Raw genomic sequence first — 23,448 nt, 5'->3', positions numbered from 1 at the left:
AGTGGTTCAAGTACAACTGCAAAAGTAGAACTGCTACGAGAAACCTAATTCTTGAAAATTTGTATATATACTCTTGTAAGAAACTACCATGTCACACTCTACTTACAACGATCCTGATTATAGCACTTTTAGTCTTGTTACTACTTTAGCATCCAAATGTACCTCTACCAGTTTTTTTACTTAATGAAAACTAATAGAAAATGGTCCAACTAAAAATTTAAAACAAAAACTTAATGAAAGAGAAACTTAAACTGAAAAAATAAGTTTAAAAGCTAGTGACAATGAAATAAAATTTGTTTTCTGTTTAGAAGAACTTTTTAAACATTCTATCAAATGTTACTACTGAATACCTAATAAGCTGACCATGGCATGCATGTGTAGTATCTAAATAATAACCAACAGCACTGTGGGTGTAATATAGCAAGAATAAAAAAGATTTGTTATTTGCTTCACAAAAAGTACTGAGGCGTTTATTAAACTTTTCTTTTAACATTGTGTTTGAAGCCTAAACGGAAATATTAAGCGTGTCGCATCTATGAAAACATTACGTACACATAATATACTGATAAGGGAAACCTGATGCCTCACACTGTTTTCTGTTCAGACAGCATGAGTTTACAGTTGCAACATTCTAGAATAAGACAACATCACAAGGGTGGTATTCTTTTATACATTTTCACATGCACATGGGTAAATTGAAACGTGATATACTTTAAAAATAATATCAGGCATTATCAGAAAGGTTCCACAAAAATGTCAGAACATCATTCCAGCTAGCAAAATAAGTGCCAGAAAAGCATTGCAAGCATTCTTCTACAACCCAAGTGTTGGATGTTAAAGAAGTGAACAAGTGTTGTTAATTTTGTTCTCAGTTCAAGTTGGTTACATATCACCAGCAGCAACAAAAAAACACTAAAGAAAATGACAGTACTGGAAAGAAAACACAAACACAAGTGAGATGCAGGAACTAATTACATTTCAAGAAAACTCAGCTTATGTTCGAACTAAACAAGAAGTGAGATGCAGAAACTAATTATGTGTCAAGAAAACTCAGCTTGTGTATAACTAAAAAAGAAGCGAGATGCAGAAACTAATTACATTTCAAGGAAATGCAGCTTATGTTCAAACTAAACAAGAAGTGAGATGCAGAAACTAATAATTTTAATGTGCTGAAAATTAACATCTAATATGAAATATCTATTGAAAGAAAAAAACATCTCTGTCACCTTAACTTTGTGCACACTAAAGCAAGTTTAAATCTAAACTTCTTGTGCTTTTTATGAGTTGTTTGCACATTTTAAAAAGCAACAAAAAAGGTATAACTGTAATGAATATTATTTTTGTTACATTGAAATCTTTCTTGAATTGCACAAGTCTCATTTTAATAAAACTAATGCAATGGATTAAGATGTAAAATTAACTATTTTAAGACAGTTATCCTCTGTTGAGTTGTTCAAAGTTTTGTACACCTTCTCAAGACTAATTTCCTTAAGTGTATAAACCATTCTGTTACAAAATCCTATTACTTTTGGTTACTTCCTACAATTGTTTTAAAACACGATTATTAGCTGTGAACCATGTTATTTCTAAAATTGAAAAAATAATAGCACACATCAGTATTAATTTTCATCTAACAGGACAGTATTAACTGTTATAATACATTTATCATTGGGGTTGGTTCTTTCACATTATTCGGTAAAATAAATAAGCCAACTGAAGACCACGTAATGATAATGACAACTGAAGACCACGTAATGATAATGACAACTGAAGACCACATAATGATAATGACAACTGAAGACCACATAATGATAATGACAACTGAAGACCACATAATGATAATGACAACTGAAGACCAAATAATGATAATGACAACTGAAGACCAAATAATGATAATGACAACTGAAGACCAAATAATGATAATGACAACTGAAGACCACATAATGATAATGACAACTGAAGACCACATAATGATAATGACAACTGAAGACCACATAATGATAATGACAACTGAAGACCACATAATGATAATGACAACTGAAGACCACATAATGATAATGACAACTGAAGACCACATAATGATAATGACAACTGAAGACCACATAATGATAATGACAACTGAAGACCACATAATGATAATGACAACTGAAGACCACATAATGATAATGACAACTGAAGACCACATAATGATAATGCCAACTGAAGACCACATAATGATAATGCCAACTGAAGACCACATAATGATAATGACAACTGAAGACCACATAATGATAATGAATTAAAATAAGCCAACTGAAGACCACATAATGATAATGACAACTGAAGACCAAATAATGATAATGACAACTGAAGACCACATAATGATAATGAATTAGTTTATTTTTCCCTTATGGTTTTTTACAGTTTACTTAACCCAAATTCTAGGCCTAATTTCACAAAGACATTTTAACAGCAATACTGAAATTACTGGCACTACACTTTACTCACTCACAAACTTACTTGTATAATTCCTTGGATAATCGATTGAGTAACTGAACTGAATTACTCATTGAATATTTCACTATATCTCATTACTCAATGTCTCATATTTATAACATACCCTCATTTCTACGTACTTTGTGAATTTTCAAAATCATTACACATTCAACATCACTAGTTCTTCCTCTAGAAAGCTTCTACTAACAAGAACACCAGCAGACTTTCACCTCCATGTCAGAACCTTTGGAACCAATGCTGAATTATACGTTCAGTAACAGATTCATAGCCAAATGCCTGATGGTAGCTTTTTGTTCAAGTTTGACATTACAGAGGATAATAGGACAAAAGTCCTTCTTGTGCATTCTGCCACAGGGATTGCAAAACTTGCTCAGAGTAGAGTTGAAATAGTAATTAAAACACCTTGTAAGTGACAAACATTGGATTAAACCAACCAATGGTAAGTTACTGAATATTTAGCTTCAAAATGTCATCATGAGAATACTGACATTTATTTCTAAACAACTGAATACTAACAAGAACACCAGCAGACAGTCATCAGTATTAATCTAACAGAACAGTACTAACTATTAACCATGTTACATTTACTAACAAGAACACCAGCAGACAGTCATCAGTATTAATCTAACAGGACAGTACTAACTATTAACCATGTTACATTTACTAACAAGAACACCAGCAGACAGTCATCAGTATTAATCTAACAGAACAGAACTAACTATTAACCATGTTACATCTATTAACAAGAACACCGGCAGACAGTCATCAGTATTACTCTAACAGGACAATACTGACGGTTAACCATGTTACATCTATTAACAAGAACACCGGCAGACAGTCATCAGTATTACTCTAACAGGACAATACTGACGGTTAACCATGTTACATCTACCAACAAGAATTCCAGCAGACAGTCATCAGTTTTAATCTAACAGGACAGTACTAACTATTAACCATGTTACATCTATTAACAAGAACACCGGCAGACAGTCATCAGTATTACTCTAACAGGACAATACTGACGGTTAACCATGTTACATCTACCAACAAGAATTCCAGCAGACAGTCATCAGTTTTAATCTAACAGGACAGTACTAACTATTAACCATGTTACATTTACTAACAAGAATTCCAGCAGACAGTCATCAGTTTTAATCTAACAGGACAGTACTAACTATTAACCATGTTACATTTACTAACAAGAACATCAGCAGACAGTTATCAGTATTAATCTAACAGGACAGTACTAACTATTAACCATGTTACATCTATTAACAAGAACATCAGCAGACAGTCATCAGTTTTAATCTAACAGGTCAGTACTAACTATTAACCATGTTACATTTACTAACAAGATCATCAGCAGACAGTTATCAGTATTAATCTTCGATAAACAGAGAACTACATAGTTATGGCTACAACTGTTGTTTCACAATTCTTTTCAGAACTTTACTAGTCAGAATAAAAAAATGTTCAAATGTTTTTCTATTACCTGAACTAAATTTTGATGGACCATTCTGAACTTTTGTGGATGAAGATAAACTGGAAGTAGTGTTTGTAGTTGCTAACTTCTGCTGCTGAAAGAATAAACAATTTTCTTTTATTATAAAAAAGTTGTTACTAGAGAAATATCCAGCTAATGAAATCTTGAGAACATGCTTCTTACAAGAACACTTAGCTAATAAACAAACATCTTCAGCAAAACTGTTAGAAAATTTCCAAGTCTGATTTTAAAGAAGGGTTATAAATTAAATCTCTGTGATAACGAGAAAACCCATTTGTAGAGAATTATATATTTACAAACGGCTGGTATGGGTAGAGAAAGCACTAATAGAGGAGCGAACAATGTTTTCACCCTCTTTGGTCATAGTCAGATTCACAACCTCTACATTCCTACACTCAATCACATAACTGCCTTCAAACATGTTGTCAGCTACCGGTCAGTAACCCTTTCTTTCTTTGTGAACCTGACAATGACCAAAGAAGGTCGAAACGTTGTTCGCTCCTCTACTAGTGCTTTCTCTATCCATACCAGCCGTTTGTAAATATATAAATTGAATGTATTATATTAAATACACAAATCGTAAGAAGTTAAACTTGTTAAAATAAACAAGTCTGCCTCTATAGCAACACACACACATACACAACAGACATGCATACATAAACTGAACTTTTATTTTACATGTATAATAATCTTCGTTGTCAATAGAAATATACTAAAAATATAATATCAACACAAAATCCCCTCTGAGTTAAATCAATAGAACAATTATCTGTTTTAATAATATCAGTAAACTAAACTAGATAAACAACATCAAATCACCAGAAGTTATACAAACAAAATTATTTGTCTTAACAATACTAATAAACTAAACAATGCAAACAGTGTGAATCAAGAAATTACTACATAGAAAATGTGTACCTGTGTTAATAATATCAGTAAACTAAACTAGATAACCAACATCAAATCACCAGAAGTTATACAGACAAAATTATTTGTCTTAACAATACTATTAAACTAAACAATGCCAACAGTGTGAATCAAGAAGTTACTACATAGAAAATGAGTACCTGTCTTAATAATATTAGTAAACTAAACTAGATAAACAATATCAAATCACCAGAAGTTATACAGACAAAATTATTTGTTTTAACAATACTAATAAACTAAACAATGCCAACAGTGTGAATCAAGAAGTTACTACATAGAAAATGAGTACCTGTCTTAATAATATTAGTAAACTAAACTAGATAAACAACATCAAATCACCAGAAGTTATACAGACAAAATTATTTGTCTTAACAATACTAATAAACTAAACAATGCCAAAAGTGTGAATCAAGAAGTTACTACATAGAAAATGAGTACCTGTCTTAATAATATTAGTAAACTAAACTAGATAAACAACATCAAATCACCAGAAGTTATACAGACAAAATTATTTGTCTTAACAATACTAATAAACTAAACAATGCCAACAGTGTGAATCAAGAAGTTACTACATAGAAAATGAGTACCTGTCTTAATAATATTAGTAAACTAAACTAGATAAACAACATCAAATCACCAGAAGTTATACAGACAAAATTATTTGTTTTAACAATACTAATAAACTAAACAATGCCAACAGTGTGAATCAAGAAGTTACTACATAGAAAATGAGTACCTGTCTTAATAATATTAGTAAACTAAACTAGATAAACAACATCAAATCACCAGAAGTTATACAGACAAAATTATTTGTTTTAACAATACTAATAAACTAAACAATGCCAACAGTGTGAATCAAGAAGTTACTACATAGAAAATGAGTACCTGTCTTAATAATATTAGTAAACTAAACTAGATAAACAACATCAACTCACCAGAAGTTATACAGACAAAATTATTTGTTTTAACAATACTAATAAACTAAACAATGCCAACAGTGTGAATCAAGAAGTTACTACATAGAAAATGAGTACCTGTCTTAATAATATTAGTAAACTAAACTAGATAAACAACATCAACTCACCAGAAGTTATACAGACAAAATTATTTGTTTTAACAATACTAATAAACTAAACAATGCCAACAGTGTGAATCAAGAAGTTACTACATAGAAAATGAGTACCTGTCTTAATAATATTAGTAAACTAAACTAGATAAACAATATCAAATCACCAGAAATTATACAGACAAAATTATTTGTTTTAACAATACTAATAAACTAAACAATGCCAACAGTGTGAATCAAGAAGTTACTACATAGAAAATGAGTACCTGTCTTAATAATATTAGTAAACTAAACTAGATAAACAATATCAAATCACCAGAAATTATACAGAGAAAATTATTTGTTTTAACAATACTAATAAACTAAACAATGCCAACAGTGTGAATGAAGAAGTTACTACATAGAAAATGAGTACCTGTCTTAATAATATTAGTAAACTAAACTAGATAAACAACATCAAATCACCAAAAGTTATACAGACAAAATTATTTGTCTTAACAATACTAATAAACTAAACAATGCCAAAAGTGTGAATGAAGAAGTTACTACATAGAAAATGAGTACCTGTCTTAATAATATTAGTAAACTAAACTAGATAAACAACATCAAATCACCAAAGTTATACAGACAAAATTATTTGTCTTAACAATACTAATAAACTAAACAATGCCAAAAGTGTGAATCAAGAAGTTACTACATAGAAAATGAGTACCTGTCTTAATAATATTAGTAAACTAAACTAGATAAACAACATCAAATCACCAAAAGTTATACAGACAAAATTATTTGTTTTAACAATACTAATAAACTAAACAATGCCAACAGTGTGAATGAAGAAGTTACTACATAGAAAATGAGTACCTGTCTTAATAATATTAGTAAACTAAACTAGATAAACATCAAATCACCAAAAGTTATACAGACAAAATTATTTGTCTTAACAATACTAATAAACTAAACAATGCCAAAAGTGTGAATCAAGAAGTTACTACATAGAAAATGAGTACCTGTCTTAATAATATCAGTAAACTAAACTAGATAAACAACATCAAATCACCAGAAGTTATACAGACAAAATTATTTGTTTTAACAATACTAATAAACTAAACAATGCCAAAAGTGTGAATCAAGAAGTTACTACACAGAAAATGAGTACCTGTCTTAATAATATTAGTAAACTAAACTAGATAAACAACATCAAATCACCAGAAGTTATACAGACAAAATTATTTGTTTTAACAATACTAATAAACTAAACAATGCCAAAAGTGTGAATCAAGAAGTTACTACATAGAAAATGAGTACCTGTCTTAATAATATTAGTAAACTAAACTAGATAAACAACATCAAATCACCAAAAGTTATACAGACAAAATTATTTGTTTTAACAATACTAATAAACTAAACAATGCTAACAGTGTGAATCAAGAAGTTACTACATAGAAAATGAGTACCTGTCTTAATAATATTAGTAAACTAAACTAGATTAACAACATCAAATCACCAGAAGTTATACAGACAAAATTATTTGTTTTAACAATACTAATAAACTAAACAATGCCAACAGTGTGAATCAAGAAGTTACTACATAGAAAATGAGTACCTGTCTTAATAATATTAGTAAACTAAACTAGATAAACAACATCAAATCACCAGAAGTTATACAGACAAAATTATTTGTTTTAACAATACTAATAAACTAAACAATGCCAACAGTGTGAATCAAGAAGTTACTACATAGAAAATGTGTACCTGTGTTAATAATATTAGTAAACTAAACTAGATAAACAACATCAAATCACCAGAAGTTATACAGACAAAATTATTTGTCTTAACAATACTAATAAACTAAACAATGCCAAAAGTGTGAATCAAGAAGTTACTACATAGAAAATGAGTACCTGTCTTAATAATATCAGTAAACTAAACTAGATAAACAACATCAAATCACCAGAAGTTATACAGACAAAATTATTTGTTTTAACAATACTAATAAACTAAACAATGCCAAAAGTGTGAATCAAGAAGTTACTACATAGAAAATGAGTACCTGTCTTAATAATATTAGTAAACTAAACTAGATAAACAACATCAAATCACCAGAAGTTATACAGACAAAATTATTTGTTTTAACAATACTAATAAACTAAACAATGCCAAAAGTGTGAATCAAGAAGTTACTACATAGAAAATGAGTACCTGTCTTAATAATATTAGTAAACTAAACTAGATAAACAACATCAAATCACCAAAAGTTATACAGACAAAATTATTTGTTTTAACAATACTAATAAACTAAACAATGCTAACAGTGTGAATCAAGAAGTTACTACATAGAAAATGAGTACCTGTCTTAATAATATTAGTAAACTAAACTAGATAAACAACATCAAATCACCAGAAGTTATACAGACAAAATTATTTGTTTTAACAATACTAATAAACTAAACAATGCCAACAGTGTGAATCAAGAAGTTACTACATAGAAAATGAGTACCTGTCTTAATAATATTAGTAAACTAAACTAGATAAACAACATCAAATCACCAGAAGTTATACAGACAAAATTATTTGTTTTAACAATACTAATAAACTAAACAATGCCAACAGTGTGAATCAAGAAGTTACTACATAGAAAATGTGTACCTGTGTTAATAATATTAGTAAACTAAACTAGATAAACAACATCAAATCACCAGAAGTTATACAGACAAAATTATTTGTTTTAACAATACTAATAAACTAAACAATGCCAACAGTGTGAATCAAGAAGTTACTACATAGAAAATGAGTACCTGTCTTAATAATATCAGTAAACTAAACTAGATAAACAACATCAAATCACCAGAAGTTATACAGACAAAATTATTTGTTTTAACAATACTAATAAACTAAACAATGCCAACAGTGTGAATCAAGAAGTTACTACATAGAAAATGAGTACCTGTCTTAATAATATCAGTAAACTAAACTAGATAAACAACATCAAATCACCAGAAGTTATACAGACAAAATTATTTGTTTTAACAATACCAATAAACTAAACAATGCCAACAGTGTGAATCAAGAAGTTACTACATAGAAAATGAGTACCTGTCTTAATAATATTAGTAAACTAAAATTCATTATTAACAATATAACATTAAGAGGTAGTTATTGTATTGTTTTACAATATTAATAAACTAAAATATATCATCTATACTGAATTAAAAAGTTCAGAAAAAAAAATGTTACTTTGCTTGTCAGTACCAATAAAGTTCCTCAATAATTATGACAAATAGACAAAAATTCTTTGTGAAATAACAAATTAAAACATATCAACAATACTGAATATCTAAAAACTACTAGAAATGAAATGTTTACTTTTTTCCTTTCATTCAGTTGTTTCCTTCTCTCAACTGACGTCAACTGACTTTTGACTTTTGACAATCGTTGATACTGACGAAACTAAAATACATAAAAGATTATTATATGTTGTCCATCACACACACAAAATATAGAAATAAAAAAATGTGTGCTAATAATTTTTGTTTACATAAAAACTTTCATATAGGTGTGTGTAACTTACTATAATTTGTCCATATAACGATTAATATTTTATAAATAATTATGATTCTAACTTTTTCTTGCAATTTACACGTAGTTTTATACCATTTTGAATGAATCTAGCCCAAACAATAATCAAAACTGAAATAATAATAACAACTTTGATTAAATGGTCAACACTGAAACACAAATCCGAAATTATCAACCAAGAAAAGTGTCTAATGTGTACTTGTATCACATCTTCTATACAAATAAAAGTATCCTTCACATTAAGGGTTGTTTAAACTTAAATAAATTTAATACAGATTGAAAGCAGTTATAAATGACTCAGGAAACTAAGCAATGTAAAGTACATGTCAACACATATTTTAAACAGTAACATATCTGTTTACAAAAGTAAGGAACTAAATAACAGAATTATTTGTTTCATTAAAACACCCCATTTAACAAGCTAAAAACAGGCAAAAATTCACCACAACAACCTGACGACCAGAAGATTTAAGTTACACTTTTATTCAGACCTCAACATCGTGGCTGAAAATTCTCTGAAAATTTCTAGCTATAATAAACTTTTCGATGTTCGTAAAAATGGCTTATTGTTCCAAAGCACATTAATTCAAACAAAAACGTATTCAGTGCTTTATAGTTTAGGATGCAAATTTTATTTTGAATATTAATATAGAAATAAATAAAAAACAACAATGCCTCCAACACTGAAACAGCTTCACTAACAAGGTAATACTCTGTAGTGTGAATTCCACTTGCAAAAGAGTTTGTGAAACTAAACTGGTAACAATACCAGAAAGATAGGAATAGTTATTACTTCAAACTATTTTTAAAAAAATTAAATGTCCAACATACAGATTTCTGTTCCTCTTCAATTTTGGATTCTATTTGTTCTTTGGCTCTGCAGAGGTTCTCTCTCAGTTGTGCTGGTACTTTTAAATGGAATTTTTCTTGTTCTGTATTTGATAAGTTGGCAAAGAATCTGTAGTTTAAAAATTGAAATATACATAATGAAAAGATAAGAAATTCCATAATTTCCATAAGTTAGATATTAAACAATTATTGTTTCTCTATAACTCTCAATAGCTGTAGTTTACTTTCAAACACTGGAATAAAATAAACTATATCAAACAAAAAAGTACATTTCATATTATTACAATTATAAATACATTTGAGTTTAAAAAATATAGAAAGTTTTACATAGAAGTGGTTTCTTTTACACATTTGGTATTCATATGTATAAAAATTGCTAATTCTAACTACTGGTGGTGAACAGACATTATCAAATCAGCCTTTTATTTCCAATGGATATTCAACAGTTTATCAAACAACATGGTTCTATTTTTGTACAGTCCAAAATGTGTACTTTATTTTCATTTCCAAATTTTAAAAATGGAACTATGGATTAATTATTATTACTTTATCACAAACATTTCCTGATAAATTACTCCAATTACAGTCAACAGTCTTCACAAACAAAGTCAATTAAAACCTACTCCTGAACAACTCTTAAAAAAAATAATAAAAATTACTTACTCTCCCAAATAGCTTTTGTTTTTATATATTATGCTACTTATTGTCTCCGTTTGTTTTCTTAACCATATAAACACATTTGAGGGATACTGAACTTTCGCTATTCCAACTTTTTGCCAGTTACAAATACATGTTTTTTAAAAACAAATATACAAACTAGTGTTGGTGACACTAGCAAACTTATTTTGAACATTTTATAAATACATAATTAATATAGTCAAATCATAATTGCAAAAAAAAAAATGGAATTCTAATTATCAGGTGTCAACATAAAGGTTTTTTTTTAATCCATTAATAAATTCTTCATAATAAAAATAATGGTGAATATTTTGAACAGAAAATACAGTATTTGAAGATTTTACAAGTTGTTATTTAAAAACTTCTATTTTGTCCCTATGCTTAATATTTCACCTATATAATAAAAATATGAATTAATCAACTGCATTAACATTGCTTTATATACTACCTCAAGAAGGGCATAGAATTTTGACAGATCACCTACTAACCATCACTGTTAAACTTGACATGTTTTCAATTGATAATAATTGATACATATATGTTAAACAAGTTTTCAAATTTTAATTAAACCTCATAACAAATAACTTAATATATTAATTGGACTTTTTCATTGGCACATCTCATATTTTCACAAAGCAAACACACATCACCTGTAACTTATTAGTTATGTGGAATTATCAATCCAACAAAGTTTTACATCCAGTGTACCTATGGCTGCATTCAGAGCTGACACTACACAATGAACACTTGTGTAATGCTTTATAACAAGCCAAAACCAAGTTAAGAACCAAGAACATGACCACTATAAACTGAGAATAAGACCAACTATGATACAGTGGCTTTACTATGATACAGTGAAATAAGAGAGAACATCTTCCCCTTAATAAGCATGATGGAATTTGGAATGATTTAACATGACAAATATATTACACTTAACTGAAAATTTAAAACCAAAAAGTGTACCTGACAGATGGTTATACCTTTGTAGTTTTTATATTTATTAAGAAAGATACAAGTGCGTGAACTTACGGATGAGCTAGCAAATCAGATACTGATGGAAGTCCTATTTTTTTGCATGCTTCTGTGGAGATGGTAGTTTCCAAGATTGTTCCTAAGTTCAAGAGAATTTAAAATAATACAATGGAAGTTAGAATTAGTAGAAGGACAATACTTATTTAGTACTGATTGCAATATAACTCAGAATAAAAAAAATTATTAAATAATTAAATGCCATCTTGTATTAAGAACATTAAGACTACAATTTGGATTTTCCACTTTTGAGTCTTTCTTTAAAAAGACACCACATCAATTCTCATTTGTGTCATGCATGTTAGTACTAATTTCAAGAAAACACTGAGTGTCAAACACCCAATGGTGTTTTCAAATTTCACACTTTTTCTTTGCTGAAAATCAATGGAACTAGATGTGTGTTTTTAAAGGATTATTTGACTTTTATGTTTCTCAAAACAGTCTTGCTTATAGAACTACAACAAATGAGCAACAAAGTCAAACATTACATTTCCAAGCATGTCTATTAACACATAAAAAAGGATTGATCATACGACTCACTAAAGCCAACACTCTTTTACATTTTATTATAAGCTACAAGAAAGCAGGCTACAAATATTTTACTAGTAATGTACAACTGATCTACATAAATGCTCATCTCCTGATTCCTCTTATAAGTAATCTTGAATACTCTTAGCTATGGCTGATATGACAAAAACTGATCTAGTAGCAGAAGAAATCAAGTGATATTAAAGAACTATTGCTGAACATTTATAGCATTCATAACTAAAATTTATCATGATTTATCCATATGAACACATTACTTGTATATGTGTATACAACATTATTATTTAATATAATGGTTGTGGAAATTTTTAAATTCTACGTACGTAACTCCGTAGAACACTCTTGAGGAAAAGAGTTACAGGTGGGCATGAGGCACGGAGATCCACACATCATCTCATACATCAGATGACCAAAAGAGTAAACATCCACATTTTGCAGTGTCTGAAACATTTGATTAGTTAAAACACTTGTAAACTGCAACTTAAGACTTCTTTCTGAAGTGATCTGTCTTTGTTATAAACTACATTTTCAATGTCAAATTTAGACGTTTCCTAGAAAGATCTCAACTTTACAGGAAAAGGTAAAAATAAGAACCTAGCAGTTTTTTTGGGCTGTGTAGAAATAAAAGCATTATATATATATATATATATAAGTAGGTAGTAATGATTGAATAGAGTGCCAATCAGAAAAAGTTTAGTACTAGAACAAACAGTTATTGCATATATTCTATTATTCAGTTACTTGGTGAGTTATGGTATTTGTTTATCTGTCAAACCTAATTAAGTCAGTTGTACATCTTGCAGTTTATGCTGAAACATTATAGTTAAAGTTAAGCCTATATTTAGTTGCATGGTTTAAGAAACAAGTATGATTCCTTTTCACCTATATCTAGTAATTTTTATTTAATTGTGTTCTTAGCTATGTGTAACATGTTTATAAAAAATGATTTTGTTTTCAAATGTTGTCAGTCTTTTCTCTTTTGTTTTTTGTTGAGGCTAGAATCCCATATAAATATTTTCACCTTGGTTGTTAAACTTGTACACACACACACACACACACACACACGTGTATATACATATATAGATGCACACACACACTAACTATAGCAAGGTCTTGAATTACACTTCAGGGTTTTAGTTGTGAAAATATCTACTTGTACATCATGAATTACAAGTTTAACCCATTTATTTTCCAACCCCAGAAACAATAAACCCTCCTCTAGTTTAATTTTTCAATGTCTCAGGGTTATTTGTTTCTCTCGCCATAACACTCAATGTTTATAACAATAATGTAACATGAACAGTACTTTGTGAATATATTAACTGTTATTAGCTGCATCCTCTGTTGAATGTTTACTTCAACTGTCAACTAAAACAACAGTGGCTGCTGACAGACCACGAGTTTTCAAAGTCTTAAAATGAGTTCTCTGTGTTCTGTCCACACTGAGGAATCAAATTCTGTATTTTAGTGATATAGGTCATACTTGTACAGCCAACCAACCAGAGATCAAGGACATTTGTTTAAATACTAAATAAACAAATAAAAGAATGTAAGTGTATAAGAACAACACTAAATTTTAAAACACAGAAACTAACTTGAAGTAGGACGTGAAAACAAGGACAGTTATTTGTCACAAAAAACATTTTACTCAAACCTGAATTTTTCGTAACTGTGTAAAGTTTGGGCGTAAGTAGGCTGGTAGACCTAGTAACTGATTTTCTACTTCCAATAACTTGCATATTTCATTACTAATGATAATATTTCCAGAATGTAGATGGCCTACAGATACATAAAGCATAAAAAAATTATAAATATATAATCTCAATATATCTTATTCATGAACAACATAACATCCACAGATTTCCAAAATTCATAAATGCAGAGGCATTGTTTACAAAATTAAAAACCACAAATATTAAAAATACAAATTACCTGTTCTGTATTTTAAATTTTAGAAGGAGTTGAATAAAAATACAACATAAACCATATTAATTTTTGAAAGATTATATAAATGTACTTTTCAGAACTCTCTAATGTTAAATATTAATTCTCAATGTCATTCAAACTGGTGGATTTTTTATTAACTGAATCCCATGCTCCTGTTATATTCCAAGTGCTTTTTCAATTAATTAATTTTTTGTTGCAGAAAAGTGTACAAAACTACATAAATGTTGTTTGCGAGCCATCCCTAATTTTAAAATGTCAGAAAAGGAGGAAAAAAACAAACAAACATCCACTCCTCAACTCTTAGGTTACTCTTTTCTTACCAAACAGTGGGATATGACTGTTTCTCTTATAAAATATCCATAGTCCTAACATGCAAGTCCTGTTGTTTCAGCAATAGTATGTGAGCCATGAACTTCAGTTTTACAATATGGCATGCATTGGGCCACACTAGGCCTAATGGAATGTACAAAAACGGAATTCTGTACAACATTTAATTTTTATAATAACAATGTTGCTTGAACAAAATTCTGTTTATATTTCTACTGTTATATGTTGCATCTTTTATTTACATTTAACTTCAGTTATTAACTAAAACAACTACAGCTGATGACAAAACACATCCATTTGCTATAATAAATTTTTGATGAAAGAATATATTAAAATTACAAACATATTCTACAGAACAGTGGTATATTTCTATAAACTTTAGGTACACATGAATACAAGTTACAGGAAACATCAATAAATAAAATCATTTATGTATCAACATTTCATAAAGCTTGCTTGCTTGCTATTTAAAGGTCAGCACTAAAAGAAGCATAATTGAATTTTTTTTCCATTTGTTATTGCTCAGGGTTATCAAGTAGAGGTGTAATTCCTTGTTGTTGATACAACTCAGTAAGAAGTGAAAACCATAGACTTACTATTTTGATATCATAAGCGTCTAATTTGAACCGACCTGGAATGGCCAGGAGGTTAAAGCATTTGACTCGTAATCTGAGGATTGTGGGTTTGAATCCCCATCACACTGAATATGCTCGCCCTTTCAGCCATGGGGGGCATTATAATTTGATGGTCAGTCCCACTATTCATTGGTAGAAAAGTAGCCCAAGAGTTGGTGATGACTAGCTGCTAAATTAGGGAAGGGTGGTGCAGATAGCCCTCATGTAGCTTTGCACAAAAAAAAAAATTGAATCAGTTCTACAATCAACATATCACGACACACAAAAATCAGTGTATAGGTGTCATTCTTTCAATATTTACTTTTAATTCAAGAAATTAAGTGATGTATCATATCACAATTTGAATTATAATCTACAGCTTAATATGAAAAATAATGACAAATTCATCAAATAAAATTGTGAACAAGTCAGTAAGTACGGCTTTTCACCCACGACCCATCTGAAAACGATTAATTAATAAAATAAGTAAAGCTTTGTTCTAAAAATGTTAATAATAACAGGGAATATAACATTTTAATTTTCATTAATGATATAGAATATTTTTAAGTGCTTACAAACTGAATAACAAAGTCTATATACTTGTTTCTTTTTTATTTGTTGTTATTGTTGCTCTTGAGAAGGGTGTCCAGACCCTCTATAATGTTGAATCCACCACTAATCATACAGAGCCAGGTAATAGAAACTAATATTCATAAATAGCAAGACTGATATAACTACTGACCACCAAGCATAATAAGATGACCACCACAAAGAGTACCTATCACCACACACACACACGACTTAATAGCTTATGGATTAAATCAGTTATTGTACTAGAACAGTCTTAAGTAATTCACATTTTAAACATCTGGCTATGGTTAGAAAAATTAGTGCTTATTATTATCCTGAAGTTTGATTTATTTATAAATTTAAGAGAAACATTTTGAGAAATTACTTTTATTAAATAGACATTAATTTTCAGAAACAGACAAATATTTAGTCTATTAATTTGATGCATATGTCCAATAACTATAAATGTTGTCAAAAGTTATAATTTTCCTACACTGAAATGTATTTCTGACAGGTACTTCCCTTTTCTCACAAGATTAGCTACTCCCATTTGCTGCTGCCTTCTAAATGTATTTTTTTGTTATTGTTCATGCCATAAGCCTTCTGCTCCACCTATTGGAATCAAATGATTCCAATGTGCGTCTCATATAAAACATCACGTGTCACTTCTCCACCAAGAGAAGCACAGAACACTCACATGACACATGTGACTCCCTCTATGCACTTCTACCAAACTATCATATCAATGTTTGGTAGATGACAGAAGCATTGTAAATGCATGGTAAGGAAGGATAAGTGTAAGGAGGGGAAAATTACCTGCTGAAAATATGTTTTCAGTATAGGAAACTTATAACTTCCAACACTATATACTTTTCTCTTCTCACAAAATTAACTAGAATCCCCCACTGATTAGGAAGAAGGATCAGTGCAAGGGAAGAACAATCATACTCCCTGAAAACATCTAAAGGATACATCCATATGTGAGAAAGTCAGGTCTGAAGACCCAAAGAAAGAAACCTTACCACTTCTGATCCAGGTATACTTCTCATTCGTACAAGGACAAAAAATGAGAAGTGCACATCTTAGTGGGATCTAATGCACTAGGGAAGTGATCTTAACCAGAGAAGATGTTGCAACTTAATCCCACAATAAGATAAGTGGGTAAATGAGGATGCATCCTATGAGGTAGAGTGGCTAGTGTGAGGCAAAACATACTCAGGCAACTACATATAAAACCTCCTTGCAATGTACTGACATCTGCACAAGGGTAGGATGAAGATCATAACATCTTCATCTCAAACTCAAAAACAGGGGAATTGAAAACCAATCTGTTTCCTGTGTTACAGGATGAGCTCTGAGCTATTGATTCAGGAATTTAACATTTGGTATTGAAAGAATGTCTATCATATACAATCAACTCGACCAGATTTAATTCCTGGGTATAATGCAAGAGTTCAATCCAGGAAATTAGCATCTGGTATCCAAAGAATGTCTATTTGCATATAATTAACTCCCCTAAATGTGAAAAAGGCTGGAACTTTCCAAATAGAATTAACATCTCAATAAGAAGAGAACAAGAGATAACCAAGTAAAGAACCAGAACAGACATATTACAGCTGTGATCCACAACACAGAGAAAGGAAATCGAAGGAGGATGATAGACAACCCGAAACCTGTGTGAGGAGTTATATTGATTGATTCACTCTAAATCCAAAACCAGGTTACAATCATCTACATAATGATAAGATGAGGGCTCCCAGTGAAGGAGGATGATAGACAACCTGAAACCTGTGTGAGGAGTTATATTGATTGATTTACTCTAAATCCAAAACCAGGTTACAATCATCTACGCAATGATAAGATGAGGGCTCCCAGTGAAAGAGGTAAACTGCATTTTGAATGGTTTAACTCCATTGGTAGTGTAAATAGTATCAGGAGGCCACATCATCCAACAAGTTGATGACTAATTCCTCTGGATGCAATGTCTCATCTGCATCAGCAGAACACCACCACCCTACATTTGACTAAATGGTTATAGTTATCTTTTTTATGAAACCAACTCAGAAAGGTGCCTCCACCATTGAGCATTCCAGCAGCTTAGAATTGGTAAGGACTCCCACATTCAAATAGAAGAAAAGAGGAGTAAAAATGCATTGGAGAATGTGAAGGAATGTCATCACATTAGACAGTGCAATAGGTGGTCATGAAACTCTATTCTGAAAAGCAGACCTCACTGCTTTATTCAATCAAAGCATTACAGGAATGGGAAGCTATCTCATTCTGCTTTGCCCATAAAGTCTTGGGTAGTATGGTCTGGAATGGGCATATTTATGAAACAAACTGTTGTGAGGTTATTTATCTACAAGCAATCTCAAAGGTGAGCATATAAAGCCATGGAAAGAAAAGCACTAATCATCATGGTGTACACTGAAGATTTAGTGTTAAAGGACACCTGGCCAGGCACCAGAGTGGGATTCATGTAATGAAGGCATGAAGCATGAGGCCCTGAAAAGAAGGAAAGATCAGTAAAGACTTACCAGTGTCAGAGTCACACTGAAGTATAGCCACAAGTGGAAGGTGAAACTTTTAACGCAAAGAAGTCAAAACTGTGATATGATGTAAATAATGGCAGATTAATGTGTTAGGGTTGTTCCGCATGTACAATTGCAGGATTTCTTCCAAAGGTCAATGAAGACGAGAAGCAAGGGAAAAAGTTTTGACAGATTTAATGGGATGTAACATGAAACAAAGTACAGTGAGAAAGGGATAAAGAGTAATAAGCTAAATGAATTCAGAAATCTCTGGATGAAGAGGGTTGCCACAGTATAGAGAGACAGGAACAGAAACAACTGGAGGAATCTGTGGGGGAAATATTAACTATGAAGGGCATGCTCAACACATGGAATCTGGATCTGAACAGGATGAAGAGGAGAAACAGGGGGAAGAGAAACAGACAAAAAAGAGAAGTTATGCTCACAAACCACCAAGGTTTTGGGAAGGAAGGAATAATCCAGATGAAGGAGAAGATAGGTATGGTGGTAACGTGTGCATCAAACATCAATGGTGAACAAGCCAGACTGTCAACATCCACTGGCCAAAAGAAGATGGAAACACTTTTCAAGAGAAACGTGAAGCAAAGAGCACAAGGAAATAGGTTCGAATAGAGGTAAAAGAATGAAGGACTACATTAATGTCCGAATCTGGAAGAGCAGCTTATTGAGGAGGCTGACAAATTTGGAAGGAACAGATTAACATGGTAAGAATGGAGAAGAGAAACAACCTAAAGTAATTGGGAAGACAAAAAGCATGGGAAACAGTTGCCTGATGATCTGAAATCAAGAGAAATGAACACCCCTGGTCAAAAGGTTACAAGAGAAAGTCAGAGACAACAGCAACAGTAGAAAAAGTGGCAGAAAACGTCTAAGCCAGGGCCCATGTGCAAAAAAGCTTCCATTTTTGCTGATAAACTTCTGTGGAGGATGAATGGCTTGAGCAAAATGAAAAGTTACAAGATGGGATAAACCAGATCTCCTTGCCAAGGACTAGACAAAAACAAGGTGTGAAAAAAGATAAGACAAAATTCTGGACATAAAACAAGTAATTGAGGTTGACAAAGGTGGTTAGGTAACTATGTAAGTGCTACAAGAGGGAATAACTGCAGTTGGAGTAAATGAGGAAACCACAGACAAGCCAGGGAATGATCAGAAGAACCTGGCACAGAGTGGAATGAATAAGTGAAATTATCCAATGAAACAATCAGAGAGGAAAATAACATAATAATTTATGTGACAAATCTTGGCTGAGAGCATCTGTAGCCAAATCCTGAGGTACTGGGAACCAAAAGAGGGGTAACTGGAGATTAAGAACTGTGGCAAATCCATGTATGTGAGGAAAACCCCACACACTGTAAAGCCACAGTCACAAAAATGAGAGAATAAAGGAACCATTCTGTCAGATGTATCTTGTCGGGATGGGATAGATAATCTGCCATGAAAATGAAAGCACCCTGGACAAAATACACAATTAAATGAATGTGTTGTGCATGGACACAAAACAGGAGATTCAGTGCAAGAAAATAGAGGAATTTTGAACAGGTATCACCATTGTGATTGATACAAGCTGACACTGCTAAATTGTCTGAATGGATCACCAGACATCTAGCAATGGGAAGAAAGTGATCCAAAGCTTGATGAATGGCTTGGAATTCTAAGATGTTGATGTCTTTATTGACAGACTAATGACTAAAAGCCTTCCTTATGGTGGACCCATTCACCTAAGTCTAGATGTAAATCCAGTTGAGAAGTAGGGAGCATGACACCCACCAATCCGTGAGGCTTGTCCTACCACCAAAGGAGAACATCTACATGGTAAGAAGGAATATTTAACAAGAGTATCCACGAGATCCTGAGTAAGGTACAATTTTATCATGCAGACTCCACTGAAGGGAACATGCAACAGAAAAGTGACAGAACCTCTCATGCAGAAAGTGACTGAGCAGACAAGGTGTGGCAAACCAATAATTCCATAAAATGGAGTTGGAAAAGAAAAGATTGGGACCAGCTGTTGAAAAGCATATAGGTATTGAGTAGGATGCAGGAAAAACATCTCCAATTTCAACAACTAGCCTACCAAAGTAGCTTTGAGGTAGAGCGATGAGTATGAATGGCCGACTCCTGTTCAAAATGGGCAGAAATTAGATAGCCATATATGTAAAAATGGAAATGCAGCACAAGGGTATAAAGATGAAGAGCAAAAGCTCTCATCATTCAACAAAAACATAAGGAGTAGAAGCCAACCTGCAGGACAGAGTACAAAATTGGTGCATTTCCCCTTGATGGACAAGATTGTACAAATATAAGAATATACAGATAAGCACTTCAGTCATCCATCTTCATCCTCCTCAGACCCAGAGAAAATCTCCACTGAAGAGTGAGGTAGGACTTCATAGTGAAATGTGGGAGGTGAACAAAACAATCAAGGTGGAACAAATTGATGATAGGCCTCCAGTCCACAATCTTTTTGGGAATCACAAAGAGACAAGAGTAAAACCCTGGGAAAAGATGTGGAACAGGTTCAACAGCTTGTTGTGTAATGAGGTCCTCAACCAACTCTGAGAGATTCTGGGAAGTTATGGGATGCTGACAAGAAGGAAAGAGGCACATAGGACAAGGGGAGTTGGGGAGAGAAACAGAATGTCAAGTCTTTCTGATAAAACATGAAGAACCCAAACACTGGTGGTGACAGGATACCACCAATGAATTAAGGCAGTAATATGAACTTCCACCAGGACTGAACTTGCAAGGTAGTAGCTGGAATTGTTGGCAGTTGAGAAAAACAATAAACTGTGGGACCATGAGAAGAAAGGACACATAAGGGCTGGGAAAGAGAAAGATAGGAAATTAGAATTGGCACCACACTCAGCTCCAACTGAGATAAAGTGGATTTTTGCTTGACCAATGCCACACAAGACTGCATGAACTTTGTGGGATATATAAACAAGTTCGAGATATTGCCACAACCTAAAAGTTCCCAACAACAGATACACCACATTTGCAAGAGAAAAGCCACAAATGACAAATGAGCCAATGCAGAGGTAAGGAAGGAGAGGAAGTCCCTAGAAAAAGCCCTCAAAATTTCTATGAATAGTCTCAGACAGAAGAAAGGTATTGCAAAAGAGTCATGAGAATAAGACAAAGGCAGAAATATTGAGCATAGGTTAAACTAACAGGAAATTCTGGACCTGCCCCAAAATAAGTAAACATCAAACCCAACAGTTGTTGATCAAGATATGGACAGTCAGTCCTATAATGTGCAAGATCATGCTATTCTCAAGCTCATCAGTGATGAGGCATAATAACGCCATTGCCCAAATGAGAAGTGAATATGACAACATAAACCTAAACATCAGGGGAAATACCAAATAGGGTTGGAGATACATGTGCATTGGTCATAAGATAATAGGAACAAGAAAAAAAAAAGAATCCAACTTGGAAATAAAGTCTGAAAAACACCATGGAAGAAAAGATCACTAGGAAGGGTATGAGAAGGCACAGTAAATTCAATAGGAAGTCGGCAATGTCTGGAGATAAAGGTTGATCCATAGAATATTCAGTCTCCCTGCTAATAAACAGAGGAATCTGCCAACAGGTTTACCAATACCAGAAGCCTGGTACTAGTATTGTACCTGTCAAATGTGAGATGCCCAAAGTTGCAACATTAAATTCAGAATTCACGTTGCAGCAGTCAAAAAACATTTCAAGTAAAAATAAATGCGAGCAGAATAAAGATAAGTGCACCTGACTGCTTTCAGACTTCAGTATGTTACGTTGAAACACCTTCAATAACTAATTCAATCAAAAGTACATATCAAGACAAAAAGAAAAACGTCTGAGAACTTGAAGGGATAAGTTTTGTACAGGTGCATAGGAGGAGCCACATGCAAAACGTGTACTACACTCCTACTGATGATGAAGTGACACATGATGATTTACATGAGAAACATGTTTGAATGATTTGATTCCAATGTGGGGGTGTAGAAGGCTTGTGACGTGTCATAAAAAAGGTTTGCATTTAGAGGGCAGTAACTAACAGGAATAACTAATTGTGTCAAGAAAAGGAAGTACTGTATCAGAAAATGTTACTTTATTCCAAAAATGATGTATAAGGTGAAAATCTTCCTTTTAATAATGCCATTTTACTGAATATACTGTGTCTGAATTATGAAAAAGTTATTTAAATGAATGGATAAAAATATTTTTAGCATCTCTTTTCAAATGAACAATCACTTGCATGATATATGCCTTTTGGTAAAATACATAAACAAGTGTAAATGCGTTACATTACTATTTCAAGAAGTACAGGAAAAAACAAGTTTTTTGATACACTCAGTTAACTAAGAAAACATCTAATTAACACCATCACATAACATCTGCTCAAAACCAGAAAAAGAAGTGAAAATGTTTTCTATTTTTACCATGAAATAGCCCTTTATCATGTAGGAACTTTAACGCTTCAAGAATCTGTCGACCAAACTTTTTGATCAAGTGTGTAGGAACAGGACAGACTATCTTTGGATTAATATATTTCTTTAAGAATGAGGTTTTTGGTTTACTCTGGAAAGAAAAAAAAAAAAAAAGACAACATTCATGAGATTTAAAGAAAAACTATCTACCATTTCTTTGTTGTTGTTTAACTTGCACAAAAATTATATCTAAGATAATTCAAATTATGTATGCTGCATGTATACATACATTACACAAGAATAGGTAAGCATACTAATGCACATACTTTAAAATTCATGTAACAGATTTAATAAAGTG

At 31.8% G+C, this 23,448-nt stretch overlaps 1 pseudogene across 1 annotated transcript in view; it reads right to left on the bottom strand.

The window, feature by feature from the left end:
- LOC143251065 (PX domain-containing protein kinase-like protein) overlaps nt 1–23,448 on the bottom strand; it is a 44,574-nt pseudogene that overhangs the window by 3,012 nt on the left and 18,114 nt on the right. Inside the window, exons 8-14 of the transcript XR_013028479.1 lie at nt 23,103–23,241; nt 14,326–14,450; nt 12,995–13,112; nt 12,126–12,207; nt 10,401–10,527; nt 9,357–9,440; nt 3,989–4,073 (exon numbers count right to left, since the gene is read on the bottom strand). The product of XR_013028479.1 is annotated as a PX domain-containing protein kinase-like protein (transcript). The remainder of the gene's footprint in view (nt 1–3,988; nt 4,074–9,356; nt 9,441–10,400; nt 10,528–12,125; nt 12,208–12,994; nt 13,113–14,325; nt 14,451–23,102; nt 23,242–23,448) is intronic.

The sequence above is a fragment of the Tachypleus tridentatus genome, chromosome 5 (assembly GCF_004210375.1).
Source record: "Tachypleus tridentatus isolate NWPU-2018 chromosome 5, ASM421037v1, whole genome shotgun sequence".
NCBI lineage: Eukaryota > Metazoa > Arthropoda > Merostomata > Xiphosura > Limulidae > Tachypleus > Tachypleus tridentatus.
The sequence above is the reverse complement of the archived record's forward strand: the minus strand, read 5'-3'. Positions and strand labels throughout refer to the sequence as shown.